Source organism: Chrysochloris asiatica, unplaced genomic scaffold (genome assembly GCF_000296735.1).
Source record: "Chrysochloris asiatica unplaced genomic scaffold, ChrAsi1.0 scaffold00017, whole genome shotgun sequence".
NCBI lineage: Eukaryota > Metazoa > Chordata > Mammalia > Afrosoricida > Chrysochloridae > Chrysochloris > Chrysochloris asiatica.
The window spans coordinates 32,300,384-32,316,646 of record NW_006408535.1 but is presented as its reverse complement, the minus strand read 5'-3'; the positions used below and the strand labels follow the sequence as shown (position 1 = coordinate 32,316,646).

At 40.5% G+C, this 16,263-nt stretch overlaps 3 non-coding genes across 3 annotated transcripts; all 3 read left to right on the top strand.

The window, feature by feature from the left end:
* The first annotated feature begins 8,391 nt into the window (after positions 1–8,391).
* On the top strand, positions 8,392–8,464 carry TRNAT-UGU. Its single transcript has one exon. It is a non-coding gene; the product is annotated as a tRNA-Thr (tRNA).
* A 1,177-nt stretch (positions 8,465–9,641) lies between these two features.
* TRNAY-GUA lies at positions 9,642–9,731 on the top strand. Its single transcript is given in 2 exon segments — positions 9,642–9,678; positions 9,696–9,731. It is a non-coding gene; the product is annotated as a tRNA-Tyr (tRNA).
* A 1,197-nt stretch (positions 9,732–10,928) lies between these two features.
* TRNAP-UGG lies at positions 10,929–11,000 on the top strand. Its single transcript has one exon. It is a non-coding gene; the product is annotated as a tRNA-Pro (tRNA).
* The last annotated feature ends 5,263 nt before the right edge of the window (positions 11,001–16,263 follow it).

Here is a 16,263-nt window from a genome sequence, read left to right as displayed (position 1 = left end):
TTTATTTTTCTTGCTGGTCTTTCTTTCAATACGTGTCTTCAATTCTTCTAGTCACTCTGAATTGGTCTACATGTCCTTGCAAGTGGGAATGTTACATCTCAGAAAGTTCTAGATGACGCTCAGGATTCCACCTAAAGCTCCATATTCTACAAAGGCTTAACAAGAAGCCTATTTCACTGGCCAAATTCTAGTACCCCTTTTAACTAATCCAATCAGTTATAGGTTAAAGAGGGGTTTACAACTTTTCTTTCTGGAAGTCCAAGAAAAGGTTTTCTTGATAAAAGAAACTTTCTATGATGGTTACCAGGGCAGGGAGGGAATTATTCAAAGGTTAGAAGATAGACACGTGTTAACAAGGGTAACATACAACAAGAGGGAGGTTGGCAGAGAAAAGATGAAGGTTGTAGGAGACTCAGGGAGAAATGCAAGAGTTACAGGAGATAAAGGTAAATACTGTTAACTGTTGGTACATGGAGGGGATTGCCATCATTGTAATGCAGTAAAATATATGATTTGTTGAATGTAAAACTGATGATCTGCTCTGTAAACCTTAACATGTTTATAATAAAAAAAATTTTAATACATCAAAAAATCTTTTTCTATTGAATCCAGAAGAATCCAGTATTCTGAAGATCAAAGCCTGTGTGTAAAATACTGCCAAGAGGCAAAAAAAAAAGTAACAATAATCAGTTTGATTTTTACTTTTTTTTTTATGTATTAAGTTGTCAGGCGGGCCCAGCCCTGTAGGACATCATGCTTAGTAAAGTGAAGGGTCAGCAAAAAAGAAGAACCCCCAATGAGATGGTAGACACAGTGGCAGCAGCAATGGGTTCAAGTGTAACAATGATTATGAGGATGGCACAGAACTGGAAATATTTTGGCCTGTTGTGCATAGGGTTGGTGTGAGTCTGAGCTGAATCAATGGCGCCTAACAACAACAGTAAAATTAAAAACAAAATTATTTATTTCCCTCCAGTTCGTTAAGATTACCATACTTATTTACTTGCAATTAAAAATCATGCTCTGTAAATCTGTACTGCAAGTCTTAGAACTAAAGATAAAACGCTCAATGCTTATCTAAATGTGGATTTGTCTACCTTGTTATTATCTGTATTATATACAGGAGGAAATTGGAAACAAATTACACAGTATATGCCTAAAAAGGCTATTTCTTCAAGCTGTTACAAGGGAAAAATAGTATTTCAGCTAGTTATTGGCAAGTGACATGCCCCACAAATGTACTCTTGGTTTCTAGCATTTAGGTTATGTGAAAAAATAATGGGCAATTCAAAGTAGAGGAAAGAGAAGGGAACACAATAGCTGAGTCATGGATGAACTAAAGACTTTGCATGTTCATTTAAAAATATTATTTTGAAGTCCTTTGTAAACCAAAGGAGGCCCAATTCACTCAAATACTTTTGAGAACTGTTTTTACATAAACTCAAATAAAAAGACAGTGATAACAACAACAACAACAACAAAAAAGGATAGTGGAGTTTTGTCACAAACTCTTTGAAGACTCTGTATGCTGTTGTTTCTAAGTGCTGTTGAGTTGATTCTGACTCATAGCAACCTTACATAGGGTTTCTAAGGAGCTGCTGGTGGGTTTGAATCACCAACTTTCTGGTTAGCAGTCCAGTGTTTATCCTATAAGGTGGTTGGAGATCACCAGCTGCTCCTTGGAAACCCTATACAGGGTCGCTTTGGGTTGGAACTGACATGACAGCACTTAACAACACCAAGTTCATGTAGTGGAATATGAGTGGTGTTTCCTTTACAGCAATGAGATAACTGTGTTGGACCAACTCTCTCAAAGGACAATGAGAAAAATGCTGGGGGAAATTTTAATCTATTTAAAAGTATCAGACTGCTGACATGGTAGTAAACAGCTTATAGGCCAGAATCTAAATTAACCCATAGAGGTAACCTGGGCACTGGTCTTGGTAGCTCTGGAGACATTTACTAATTCTTGAAAATCAGGTTATAGTTTTAGCAACCTGTTTGAGTTGGGAGGTAGTGGAATAAAAGGGACAGATGTCAAGATTAAAGACCCACCGAAGTTTGGAAGTCTAGTAAGACAACCTTCCAATATTAAGCTAGAATTCCAAAGAGTTATTCCCATAAAGTAAGGGTGAACGAGAAGTCAGCCTACCTCTACACCCCACTTCCAGTAATGGTTGGAAAGTTCAGCAGAAAATTGAATTAGACAAGAAAAATCAGAAAGCTTAAGGGATTTTTCTGAGAAACTGTGCCCTCCCAATTTGAAGCATGCCTCCCAATTTGAAGCTTGGGTTTAAATCATCTTGGAAGTCCAGGGAATGTCTGACTATGAACTTTGTTGAGGGTCTTCTTGAGCTGATACTATTCCCAGGTGTCTGGGAGAAACAAAAGTTTATTTTTATTTTTTATTTTTTTAAAGGAAGACACGTTCATCTTGGTCTCAGAATTTCAGCGCACATTCAAAGATAACTAATCATAAAAGGAAACAATGCAACATGAGTATAATTTAGCAGAAAGAGCAGAGAGCATAAATTTCAGATTTGGGGGTTTTCAGTTATAGATATTGACACAACTATAGGAGTCCCGAGGATTCCTGGTATGGTGCTGTAGGATCAGTACCGAACTGCGAACCACAAGGTTGGCAGATCAAATCCACCAGCTGCTCCTTGGAAACCCTCTGCAGACTCAATGGCACTTAACAACAACAACAACAACATAGTTACAACGTTTGAAGAAATAAAAGACAAACTGGTAAATATCTGTAAGAAATGGTACATCATAAAATTTGGCCTAGCACTTTTTAGAATCAAATGAAACTCCAAGAGTTGAAAACTATAGTTTAACAAGGACAGATGGCTGCCTTAGTTATCTAGTGTTGCTATAGCAAAAATACTACAACTGGATGGTTTAATGAACTGGCATTTATCTTCTCACAGCTTAGGAGGCTAGAGATGCTGGCTCTAGAGGAAAGCTCTCTCTGTCTACTCTGGGGCAAAACCCTATCTCAGATTCTCCAGAGTTCCAGGTGTTCCTTAGAGATCTGTATGTGGAGATCTCTGTATTTAGCTGTTCTTTTATATCTCAAAAACCATTAGGTTTGGACACATCCTGTACTGATAGAACCTCATTAACCAAACAAAGAAAACCGTATTCCTAAATTGGATCACATCCACAGTTATGTTGTTGTCCAACCCAAGTATGCAGAGTAGAAATGCTCCAGTGGGTCTCAAGGTTGTGATCTTTTTTTTGAAGCAGATCACCAGAGTTTACTCTCAAGGTGTCTCTGGGTGAATTTGAACTGTCAACCTTTTGGCTAGTGGTCAAATGTTTAACAGTTTTCAACACTCAGGAACTCACTTCCATAGGTATAGGGGTTAGGATTTTGACATGTGTTTTGGGGAGCACAATTCAATCCATAACAACAACTCATTGGACAGATTTAATAGAAAAGATAGGTGCATGGTGGCATTGTAGATTAAGCACTGGACTGCTAATTGAAAGGTCAGCTGTTAAAACCTACTAACTACTCTGAAGAAGAAAGATGTGGTAGTTGACTTCTTTCAAGATCTGAAGCCTCAGAAACCTTATTAACAGTTCTACTCTGTCCTATGTTGGTGTTGTTAAGTGCTGTCAAGTAGATTCCTACCCATAGCGATCCCATGTATAGGGTTTTCAAGGAGCAGCTGGTGAGCTTGAACCATCAACCTTGCAGTTCAAATGACTTTGCAGTCTGAAGCATTAGCCCACAGCGCCACACCAGGACTCCATTCTGTCCAATAGAGTCACTTTCAGTTAGATTCATGGGTTTGGCATTTGGGGTTTTATAAAGTGAATCGATGAAGAGTATGATGGGTCAGAATACATTATGCAGAATGTAACTTGGAAAGACAGAAAATATAGAGGAGAGGTGAAGAGAAATGGAGGGTAGGGTGTAAAGGTCTGATATATGTTTAATTTCAATTCTACAAATATAGAAAGAAAAACAAAGTAAAAACTATGTTGGAAAAGACAATGACTGGGAATTTTCCAGAGCTAAAGAAAAGCAATGAGAAGTTAATAATTGGAATGAGGTATGTGTGAAGAATGAATATAGGAAAATTGAAAGTCTTCAAAAATGGAGTGGACTACATTGTGAACTGAAATGGACTGGTATTGGCTATTTTGAATTATACAAACATACGGTCTGTTATGCCAGAAATGAAAAGTTGAAGAATAATTACATCACATTCATCATCAAAAAGAACATTTCAAGATCTATTCAGAAGTACAACATGTTAGTGATAATATCGATGTGCCTACAAGGAAGACCAGCCAATATGATTAGTATTCAAACTATGCACTAACCACTAATGCCAAAGATGAAGAATCTGAAGATTTTAACCAACTTCCACAATCTGAAATTGATAAAACTTGCAATCAAGATGAATTGATAATTATTGGTATTGGAATGTGAAAGTTGGAAAAAACATGGCCTTGATGATAGAAATTACATCAGAGATCGCATGATAGAATTTTGCAAGACTAATGACTTATTTGTTGCCAGTTCCATTTTTCAATAACATAAATGATGACTAAACACATGGACTCCACTGGATAGAGTACAGAGGAATCAAATTGAGTACCTATGTGGAAAAAGAAGATGGAGAACCTCAGTATCACCAGTTAAAACAAGGCCAAGGACTGACTGCAGAACAGACCATCAATTACTCATATACAATTTCAAACTGAAGAAAATTAAAATGAGTCACTTGAATATAGAGACCGTACCAAGAATAGATTTGATGCATTGAACACCAATGACTGAAGACCATACAAGCTGTGGGACAATATCAATGACACAATACATGAAGAAAGCAAAAGGTCGTTAAAAAAAATGGAAAGGAAGCTAAAGACCAAAATGAGTATCAGAAGAGATTCTGAAACTTGCTATTTAAGGTGTTGTTGTTAAGTTCTGTCAGTAGTTGTGACATATATGGATCCCGTATAGGGAAGGTTTCCAAGGAGCATCTGGTAGGTTGGAGACTCCCAGTCCATTATTTATCCCACAGAACCATACCACAGAACATTATTGAATGACTGTTGTAGTTGTTGCTAAGTGCTGTGGACTCGACTGTGACCCATAGGGATCTTGTACAGGGTTTCTGAGACAAACCTTATGGATCTTACAGCACCACACCAGGACTCCATTGAATGGCTGTTTTTGTTGTTAAGTGTCATCTAGTGGGTTCCTACTTATAGCACTCCTGATAGGGTTTCCAAGGAGGAGCTGGTGGGGCTGAACTGCTGACCTTGTAGTTTGCAGTCTGGGGCTTATTTTAGAACACCACACCAGGAGTCCATTGAATGACTAGGAAGTGTCAAAAGAAGATTGAAGGACTACACACCAAAAAGAATCAGTCAATCTTCCACCATCTCAGAAGGTAGCATATGAGAAAGAACTGATGATATTGAAAAATCAGTAGCCCACAGCATTGGGGAAAAACAAGGAACTAAAGGAACTGATAGAATATCAATTTGGATATTTCGACAAACAGATATAACAGTAGAGGCATTCACTTGTCTATACCAGGAAATTTGCAAGGCAGCTACCTAACCAACAGACTGGAAAAAATCCATATTTGTATCCATTCCAAAGAAAGATGATCGAACAATATCATTAACACCACATGCAAGTAAAATTTTGCTGAGGAGAATGCAAAAACAGTTTCATCAGTTCAAGGACAGGGAACTGCCAGAAACTCAAGCTAGATTCAGAAGAGGATGTGTAAAAAGGGATGGATCAGATGGATCTTGGCTGAAAGCAGAGAATGCCAGAAAGATGTGTTATTGGCTATGCAAAGGATTTAGCTGTGTGGATCAGAATAACATTATTAATAACATTGCAAAGAATGGGAATTCCTGAACAATTAATTGTACTCATGCAGAACAAGCGCACAGATCAAGAGGCAGTTGTTAGAATGGTTTTAAATCAGGAAAAGTATGCATCAGGGTTGTATCCTTTCACCATATATATTCAATCTGTATTCTGAGTAGCTAATGCAAGAAGCTGGACTATATGAAGAATATGGCATTAAGAAGGAAGGAAGACTTCATTAACAACCTGCAATATGCAAACAACCTTGTTTGCTGAAATTGAAGAAGACTTGAAGCATTTACTGATGAATGCCAAAGAATACAGCTTTAAGTATGGATTGCACCTTAACATAAAAAAAAAAAAAAAAAAAATTCTCACAACTGGACCAATAAGCAATATCATGATAAACAGAGAAGATATTGAAGTTGTGAAGGATTTCATTTTCCTTTAATTCACAGTCAATGTCCATAGAAGTAGTAGTCAAGAAATCAAACGGTGAATTGTACTGGGCAAATCTGCTGCAAAAGACCTCTTTAACATGTCACTTTGACTCAACAACACTTAACAACAACTTAAAAATAAAAAGGAGTCCTGGTGGTGCTACAGGCTAATGCACTGGACTTCAGGGTTGGTGGTTCAAATCCACCAGCCTCTCCTTGGAAACGCTATGCAGAATTGCTGTGAGTCAAAACCAACTAGTGGGCATTTAACAACTAAAGTATGTGAAATTATGAGTATAAGGAGGATGTTTTCTAAATGTTGGTTAATCACTAATATGATAAATGCTTGCATTAGGACTATCCCACAATCTCGTGATCAGAACTCAACTGTTTTCTCTGTACTCTGCTCCTTCAAGAGCTCAATCTTGGAAGATCTGGTTCAACAGATGACTTACATAAAAAGATCTCACCTCGATCTATCAATGTATGTAACTCTAGACACAAAGATGACTATAGTACAATTCCCAAAAACTGCTCCATCTCCTTCTCAAATTTAACCAACCAAAATTCTAACACTTCTTCCCCTCACAGCTGTTCCAGGCTTATTTTCTACTTTTTTTTTTTTTTTTTTTTTTTCTGCATGTGTCATTTTGTTTCTTCAAGGTATGAAATGTCAACATTTTCTCTGAGTCTTTCCTTTTTGTTTTCCTTCAAATCTGAGTTCAAGGACTCTCCTTTCTCTGTATTTCTCTCATTCATTTCCTCATTTCCAGTTTGATGACTGGTACCTTCCTTTAGATTTGTGGCTGAGCATGTGACCAGTCTTTGGTGTTCTCCTGACTCTGGCTACTCTCCATTGTTGGAGAGTATTTCTAAAATCTGTGACACTCCCATCACCCCTAGCATAAGCCTACAGCCTCTTCCTTTTCATTTTAAGAGTCTAACTAGTAAGACAGACCTGGCAATCTAGTTTCAAAATATAAGTAAATGGCAGCACCATGTTTCACAACAGTACAATCTTATTGTGTATGGAGTCGCCAGGATTTCAAGGACCCCACTGAGTAGCAGCTAACCTGTCTCCTTCCCTCACTTTCAAGAGGACTTTTCCTCTGTCTCTGCCTCTCTGCCTCTCTGTATCTTTGCCTCTGCATGTCTGCCTCAGCCCAGGATTTGCCCCTTAGACTTTTTCTTGGACTTTTTTTTTTTCTACCAGGGGTCCGCCCTCCCTCAAGCTTGCCTAACTCTTAACTTTCCTTCAAAGTGCAGTTCAAGTCCCTTCCCTTCCTGGAAACATGTCACTGCGATGAGTCAGTTACTCCCCTGTAAATCTGTAAACCTTAGTACTGTCCACCGTCCTTTGACACCTGCACTCTTCGTTGTTCTCGTTCATGAAAACTAAAATCTTTCTGTCCCACAGTGTCTTCAGAGCAAAGACGGTAGCTGGATCCCAGTCCCTAGGGTAGACCCTAGCACAGAACTAGAGTTCAGTATGTTTGTTGAATGTACGAATGGATCAAAGTCTAAATTAGCTAATGTTTGCTCTGAAACTTGGAGATGTGAGAAAAGTTCCTGTGTACAGGCAACTGAACGAAGACAGCTAGTTGCAGGTCGGTGGATGTTCTAAGTGAAGGAGAAACAGAACTGGACCTCTGTGTCGGGCTTCCCTTCTTACTTTTCAGTATGTTGTTGTTGTTAAGTGTATGGAGGGGAAAAAATCGTTCTCTGAGTTAGATTCTGTCGGACTGGATTGTCTTCTGCAACCATAGTCCCTTGACTGGCTTCCATATTGCGCTAACCCCAGCAAGACCAGAAAGAGTTTGCACAATGAGTTCCAATAATTGGAGTCTGGCTTGAAAGGACATCCTAGTTTTATTTTCCTTGTTGTTGTTGTTGTTAGGTGCCATCAAATCAGCACCGACTCATAGCGCCCCTACGCACAACAGAACAAAACACTGCCAGGTCTGGAGCCAACCTCACAATCGTTACTAAACCTGAGTCCGTTGATTAAGACTTGTTTCCCATACTCGCACTAATAAAGGTCCAACAAGTACACAGATTCATCCTTTTCCAAAAGAGAGGCAAGCCCTTGTCTTGCAAGGCCCTATAGCTCAGGGGTTAGAGCACTGGTCTTGTAAACCAGGGGTCGCGAGTTCAAATCTCGCTGGGGCCTACGAGTGTTCACTCTCGTTTTAATTTTTTTTCCCCTCCCTCACACTTTAGTCGTGAGAAAATAAAGCTAATTACGCGTTCTCGCCGCAGTCCAGTTCTTCTGAAAAAACGCGTCCTCTTAAATTCCAGTATTTGTGCTCAAGTAATGCGTTTGCTGCCTGGAATGTGGCGGCGACATTACGAGCGGCAGGAAATGCAGAATTCTCCGCATACGCCCTTCATAAGGGTACCGGAGGCGCGAACTCGCTGGCGGCCCGAATCGGTTCCTCCAACTTGGATCTCGGGAGCTGAGAGGAGCACAGCAGCGGGAAAGAGTAGGTTCCCGCTCTGGGTGGGTTCGGAGAAGACAGCCAAGTTCTCCTTCCAGAAGGAGCCAGCGACAGCAGCCATAGTTACGCGTCCTAGAAGGCCGTCTCGCAAAATTTGATATTTTCTAGGGGTTTCCTGACACTTTAGTATCTCAGCTGGAAAATTTAGGGCTCACACTTTTGGGGTGGGGTGTGAGTCCCCAAATTTGATACTGACTCGAAACTTGTGGCTCATTTTTTGGAAAAGACAAAATATTTTCTCCAAAGTAAAATCTCTTAGAAACATTGGGTTTAACAAGTCTATCCCATATCTACTTTTAGTATTTGGGTTCTTTTTTCCTCTCCCTCTTCCTCCTCCAAGTCTGTGGACATGTAAACGGAAGAGAGATGCAATCCGCCTGCGTAGACGCACCTGGATTAAGAGACAAGCCTAAAAGTGAGGATAAGAGCCCCAGGCCTAAACCCCGATGCCCCACCACCACCCCAACTTGCAATTGCGTGGTCAGAATTGTGTGACTCCTCTCTCGCCAGCCACGGGGTTGCCCCGGTGTCCGCCCCCAATCTCCACACACACTCAGTCATTCCGGGGCGGACTGGGCCTGCACGCTTAGTGACGCCAGCAGAACTGAGAATCTTAAACCTCGGGATGCAAACACTTTAAAATGGCTTGAAAAGGCTTACGGATTGGCTGTACAAGTAGCCGGGAAATCAAGCTCTAGAAGCGTTTTCCCCAAAACTGCGAACACCAGCTTTCATGCAGACTGGCTGTGAAATTCCCCGATATAATCCCCAGCAATTAAACCATCTCAAACCCAACTCTGTAACTCAATATCCTGAAAGGGGAATTCCAGAACGCCATATTTTGTGCTCCCTTCGATAGCTCAGCTGGTAGAGCGGAGGACTGTAGAGTTTCTTCGAATGGTCATCCTTAGGTCGCTGGTTCGATTCCGGCTCGAAGGACGAGCTCTTGTTTTGGGGGTTTAGCAACTGTATGTGAAACTCTTCTCCAGTCTCTTCCAAAACTTATGAAGTCTGTCTTAAGACGTTGAGCCGCGTGTCTTACAAGCACTCTTCTGAGAAAGAACGCTTGACCGAGAGCTCCTCCAGCCATCTTGGATAGAGTTCTGAGTTATGTTATCCAAAACCTAACTTTTATTTTGGCTTCCATTTCATCTTAGGTCATTGCATGAGGCCTAAAGGTCTGAGACGTGCAGAACGTTGTGCATGTGTAGACCTTGAGCGAGGAGCTGTAATTTGCGAAGGAAATCCCCGAATTTAGATCTTCAGCCAGTTCACACTCGACAAAAGCACATTCATTCAGGGGAGGGACTTTCATGGAGTCTTACATTTATATGTTTAAATAGGATAAGCACCAGATGCTAACGACAAGGTTGGCGGCCAGCTAGCTGCTTTTTGGAAACCCTATATCAGGTCGCTGAGTCGGAACCAACTCCACCGCACTTAACAACACATATTTTATATAGTTCCTCAAAAAGATTTGGCGCAGAAGCAAGAAGGAGGAGTAGGATTTAGCATGAGTTCAGTGGCGCTGGGAGAGAAAATTCCAGATCGAGGAAACAGTTTAAGCAAAGATTGTTGTTGTTAAATGTTGTCGGGAAGATGGAAAACTGAATTAAGGCTCTTCTCTTAATTCAGGTGAAATGCGATGGGTCTGGTTTGGGTAAGGTTTAGGCACATGCCAGACTGATTCACTCCCAGCCAGTTCCTGCTCCCAGTATTTTGATGCTGACCAATACTGTCTCTAGGATTTTACGTCCTTGCGAGATAGTAAAACACTTTCCTGAAGATTAGGATCCCCTCAGTCTTGCAACCAAGCTCTGCTCGGACCTCGAGCTCCACCCGGCTTCCTCCCTTGACTGTTCTGGGTTGAGTTCGATGGAGTCCTAGGAGTGTAGTTTGAAGTCTGAAAAGCTGCCTTCCCACACTTCAACCTGTGTTTTAGAGAAAGCCAGGACGTAGATCGGGGAGGAAGAGAGGCTAAGTGAGAACGCGAAATTTACTAAAGATGAAAGGAAAGAGTAAACAAATCGAAGGGGAAATGTCACAACAGAAAACAAAACTCCAGAGCAACCTGGCGGCCAATCGCTTGCCAGAAAATGAAGCTCACAGGAAATACATATAACGAATGGCTACAGTGGCTCGTTGGTCTAGGGGTATGATTCTCGCTTTGGGTGCGAGAGGTCCCGGGTTCAAATCCCGGACGAGCCCCTTTTATTTTTCTAATTGTGCGTGCGCGCAAAAGTTCTGTACAAATACTCTACCGTTTTCGGACTCTCCTACCAAAAAAAAAAAGAAAGAGGAAGCGATGTTAAATAAACTAGTAGCAGGCCGTGTTTACGATCTGTATCAGGACGAAATTGACTGGGTTCCTGGACTAGAGGGCCCTCCCGCTTAACTTTTGGGACCTGTAGCAGCTTTCCCTTGGTCTAAAGCAACCCGGCTGCAGTCTTTGAGATCGGCTTGGACTGGGGCGCGGACCGCTCGGTCCACTCCCCATGGGCCGGAAGCCACCCGCCAAGCCTGCCTAGGAGGCGGGTGAAGGCAAGAGAGGCCTCCTGAGAGAAAATGGGATCGGTCCCAACACAGTCTTGCACGCATACCCTCCTCCCCTCACTGCACTCAAACCCACGTCCATGAACACACAATCCCTCACACAGTACACGAACCACACCCTTCCCACTCGGATCCAGAGCAAGCTTCAAAAGAACATCTCTGCATCATTTTTCAAGACAGGAAGAATCGGGTGAGAAATTAAAACTTCTCTATTGTGCTGCCTTTTTTTGCCGCCTTACTTTAAAGCCGAGGTGGGGGTCACACTCCTTAGTTTGTAACTTCGACAGGAGCGAGTGAGCCCTTTCTAGCAGAAGCCAGGTGGGGCTCCTTTTAACAGAGGCTGAGTGAGAACTGGATAGAAGAAAGGAGACGCTGAAGAATGGAGGGAGAAAGGTAAAAATCTAGTTCTTGTACCAGTTGGTGATTCCACATTCCCACCCAGATGTTTTTTCCATAACTGGGCAGAGATGCCCGCATGAATGCTGTCTAGAACTCAAGTCTCAGAGGCAGACCAGAGAGTCGTGAAAACCGGGGGTGGGGGTGGAGGGTGAGTAGAGGCCTTCACTTCCGCAAAACTAAGGATTCTTCTATCCAGATTTGTTTTAGATTTAAGAAGCAGACGTTGTCCAGTTTTTTGCAAACATAATTGACATTTGGAGACTTTTTTCGTTTTCTGATGTTTTCTTTTTCTGTTTAGTCTGTTTCCTCACCTATAACCTACCCTCAGCCAATGTTGTGAATTTCTTTTTTTTCTCTTTTTTTTTAAATTTCTTATTGTGAATTGAGTGAAAGCTTACAGAGCAGATCATTAATTTTACATTCAGCAAATCGTATACTTTGCTTCATTACGATTGCAATCCTCTCCTTGTACCATCAGTTAATAGTATTTACCTCTATTCACTTTAACTATTGTATTCGTCCCTGTCTTCCACACACTGTCTTCAGCTTCCCTCTACTAACTTCCCTATTGTAGATTGCCTCCTCTGTCTCCCATGTCTACCCTCTAATGGGTGAATAGTTTTCCTTCTCTTTTCCCCACCCTAACCATCATAGATTGTTTCTTTTATTAAGAAGATCTTTTCTTAACTTGTTACAACTTTGGTCTCAACAATATTGCAAATTCATAGTTATTCTTCAACTTTAAGTAGTATTCCATGGTATGTATGTCACAAAGTTTGTTTAACCATTCTGTTGATGGGCATTTAGGCTGTCCCCATCTTTTTGATGTGTCTCATAGACAGCATATTGAAGGCTACTTTTTTCTTATCCATTCTGCTCTCCCTGTCTCTTTACTGGTGCATTTAATCCATTTACATTCAATGTAGTTGTTAATAGTTATGAATTGATTACTGTCGTTTTGCTGTGGGCTTTTTGTTTCTTTGCTCCACATAATTTTCTGCACTGAGTTCATATTTGTTTGTGAGTTTTGTTTTCATTTCTGTTGTAATTAATGTTTACTAAATCTTTCTAATTTTCCTCTTTTTAAAAATTTTGATGTGCAGGTATATTAATTTTCAGCATAAATTACAGTTTATTAAATTCTTTTATTAAATCATTTACCTATTTAAACGGTTTATTAAATTCTTTCACAATTTAAACTAGTCTTGAAATCTATTTGCATTCCTTGCCATTTAGAAGCTTTGTATCTACACTATTCCTTCTTTTTTATTTGTAGTTGATTTCATTATAAATTGATCTCTGGTTCCTTATTTTCTGTCATTTAAGTTTATTTACTGTAAGTACTTCTATATCTACATTGAGTTCTGGGTGGTGTTTTCATGTATGGTAATCTCAGGTTGTTGTCTGTTATCATAGATTCTCATTACAAAGAACACCCTTTAGAATTTTTTGTAAAGTTGGTCTAGCCATTACAAAATTCTTTAATTTCTGTTTTCAGGAAACATACTAATTTTCCCACCATATTTGAAGGACAGCTTTGCTGAGTATCTTGGTTGGCAATTTTTCTCTCTTAGAGTTTTGTATATGTCATCCCATTACTTTCTTACCTGCATGGTCTCTGCTGCAAAATCAAAGCTTAGTCTTTAGTGGTTCTCCTTTGTAAGTAACTTTTTGCTTTTCCCAAGCTGTTCTCAAGATTCTTTTCTTGTCTTTGGTTTTGAAAATTTTTTATTATGATGTGTCTTGGTGATTTTCTTTTGAAATCTATCCTGCTTGGGGTTTATTCAACTTTTCGTCTTTCATGATATTAGGGAAGTTTTCTTCCAACAACTCTTTGACAATTTTCTTTGTGCTTTTTATTGTCTCTTCCTTTTCTGGAATTCTGATCACACATAAATTGTTCCCATTATAGTGTCCCACATAACTCTTAGGATTTTTTGTTGTTGTTGTTGTTCTGATGGTAGTGGTGTTTATATTCCATGGAATCGGTTCTAACTCAGAGACCCTGTATAGTGTTTCTGAGGCTGGAAATCTTTATGGGAATAGAAAGCCTCATCTTTCTGCTGCAATGGATAGTAGTTTAAAACTACTGACCTCCTTGGGTTTAGCAGCCTGACTCATAACCATTACACTATGAGAACACCATGATTGTTCTTCTAGCACACCAGAATTGGGGGATTTATCTTCAAGCTCACTAATTTGAGCTTCAATTGCTTCGCATTTACTCCTTTGCCCTTTCAATGTGCTGTCCGTTTCTGAAATCTTAGAATTAATCTCCTGGATTTCTAAATGAAGATTTTGTATTGTTTCAAAATTTGCATTTATTTTGTCTGTTTGTTGTTGTGTTTTCCTGAATTCTTCTAAATCATTTTGTGTGTTCTCCTTCCTTTCCTCAGTCTTTCTGCCAATCCTTTGAAGGTACCTAAATATCATTCTTTTGAATTCTTTTTCAATTAGTTCCATTACCTTTTATTTCTCAGACATTTTCTCGCTCTACATCTTGGTCATTTGTTGATCCATTCTCTCTTGTTTCTTCATGTGTGCTAAAACTGTCTGTTGTGTCTGGGGCATTGTGGGTTTGTTGTATTTGTAGTTAATTGATTATTGTATTTTTTATTGTATTTGATTTCTCCTAAGCTCTCACCAACTGTCTCCTGTGGGTGGAGTTAGAAAATGGAAGCTTGCACACTGTTCTTCACCGTTCATATACTTCAGTTTAGGGAGGCTAGGCTGATGTTAGCTGCTGGCTATCATTGACCAGGTGGTATAGGAGCTGCTTTGGGCTCTTGCCCAGTGGGTGGTGTTACAGAGGTTATGGCTGGGCTGTATGGGCATAGTAGCTATTTCCTGTTGGGTGGGGAAAAGAAAACCTTCCAACACACAAGAAAACAAAACAGAATAAACAAACAAAGCACCAATAATGAAAAGAAAAAATATAAATAAAAATAGGTAGCAATAAGGAAATATATATATATATATATATATAATGGGCAATGGAGCCATAGAAGAGAAAATAAAAGGAAAAAATTTAAAAGCACTTAAGAATAGTTAAAAAGAGAAGAGGAACAGGTTAATGGATCATAATTGTTGTTGTTATGTGCTGTGGAGTCGGTTATGACTCATAGTGACCCTGTACAGGGTTTCTGAGGCTGTAAATCTTTACGGGAGCAGAAAGCCTCATCTTTCTCCCATGGAACAGCTGGTAGTTTCAAACTGCTGACCTTGCAGCTCACAGCCTGATTCATAACCACTACGCTACCAGAGCTCCTTGATTGTTGTTGTTAAGTGCCATCAAGTTGGTTCTGACTCATAGTAACCCTGTGTAGGGTTTCTGAGGGAGCAGCTGGTGGGTTTGAACTGCCGACACTGTGGTTCACAGTCCAGTCTAACTCTACAGCACCACACCAGGAGTCATAGAAGAGAAAAATAAAAGAAGAAATGAAAGGAAGAAAAAAAAATTTAAATACTTAAAAATATAGGAATAGGGAAGATGAAAAGAATGAGAGAGAGGGAGTAATAAAGAAAGATCACAAGGTGGGGGAAGAAGAGAGGAATTGAGAAACAGAAGACAAGAAGGAAAAGCAAAAGCAGAAATTAGAAAGGTTAAAATTCAATGGAATGGAAAAGGAAGTAGAAGGAGGAGAAAGAATAAACAAACCAAAACAGTGAAACAAAAAACCAAACCCCCAAACAAAACAAAACAGTCAGCTGTTGGAGCCAGATTGAAGAAAATTCTGGGCGGCTCCTGCAAACCAGGAGCTCTTGAGGTGAGTGTGGGAAGGACTTGGCAACAGAGTTCCTGTCCCTAAATGGAGTTCCTATCAGCCTCAATGTTATCTATGTTCAGGGCACTCAATCCAGAAGTAGTTCATTGAAACTCTTGGTGGAGCTGGTTTCAGTGTATGTTAGCTGGGGGCAGGGTAAATGCCCGTCTAGTGGCATGGCAGTTTTGTATGTCTGGAGTGAAGACCTCCTGAATCCAGGCACTTAAGCGGTACAGCTGCCTCTCCCTCACACTGGCTTGGCTCCCAACCACATGGTTCCAAACTCCCAGAGAGCAGAGACTGTGCTGGGATGGAGGAGGGTGGAAGCTGGCCAATGCTCTGGTCACCAGGAAAGCAAGGAGAAAAAGAAAACACTTCACCTATCCCCTTGCCTGTGTGATGCAAAAGCTGCTCACAAGATGGCTGCATCGCGTTTGGTTGGCAATTCACCAGCCAGTCTCCCTCTCTTGTTGTTCCTGCTAAGCTGCACCGTTGTGAAATTCTTGCAGATGCTTTGTCAACAGCTTCTTTTCAAAGTTCTCTTACTGTAAAGTTTCTCACTCTGAGACAACACATCCACTGGGAATTGTTGTTAAGTGCCATCAAGTTGGTTCCCACCCATAGCAACCCTGTATAGGGTTTTCGAAGAGCAACTGGTGAGCTTGAACCACCAACATTGCAGGTCAACTGACTTTGCAGTCTGGTGCATTAACCCACAGCTCCACACTGGTAATTGTTGTTGTTGCTGCTGCTGT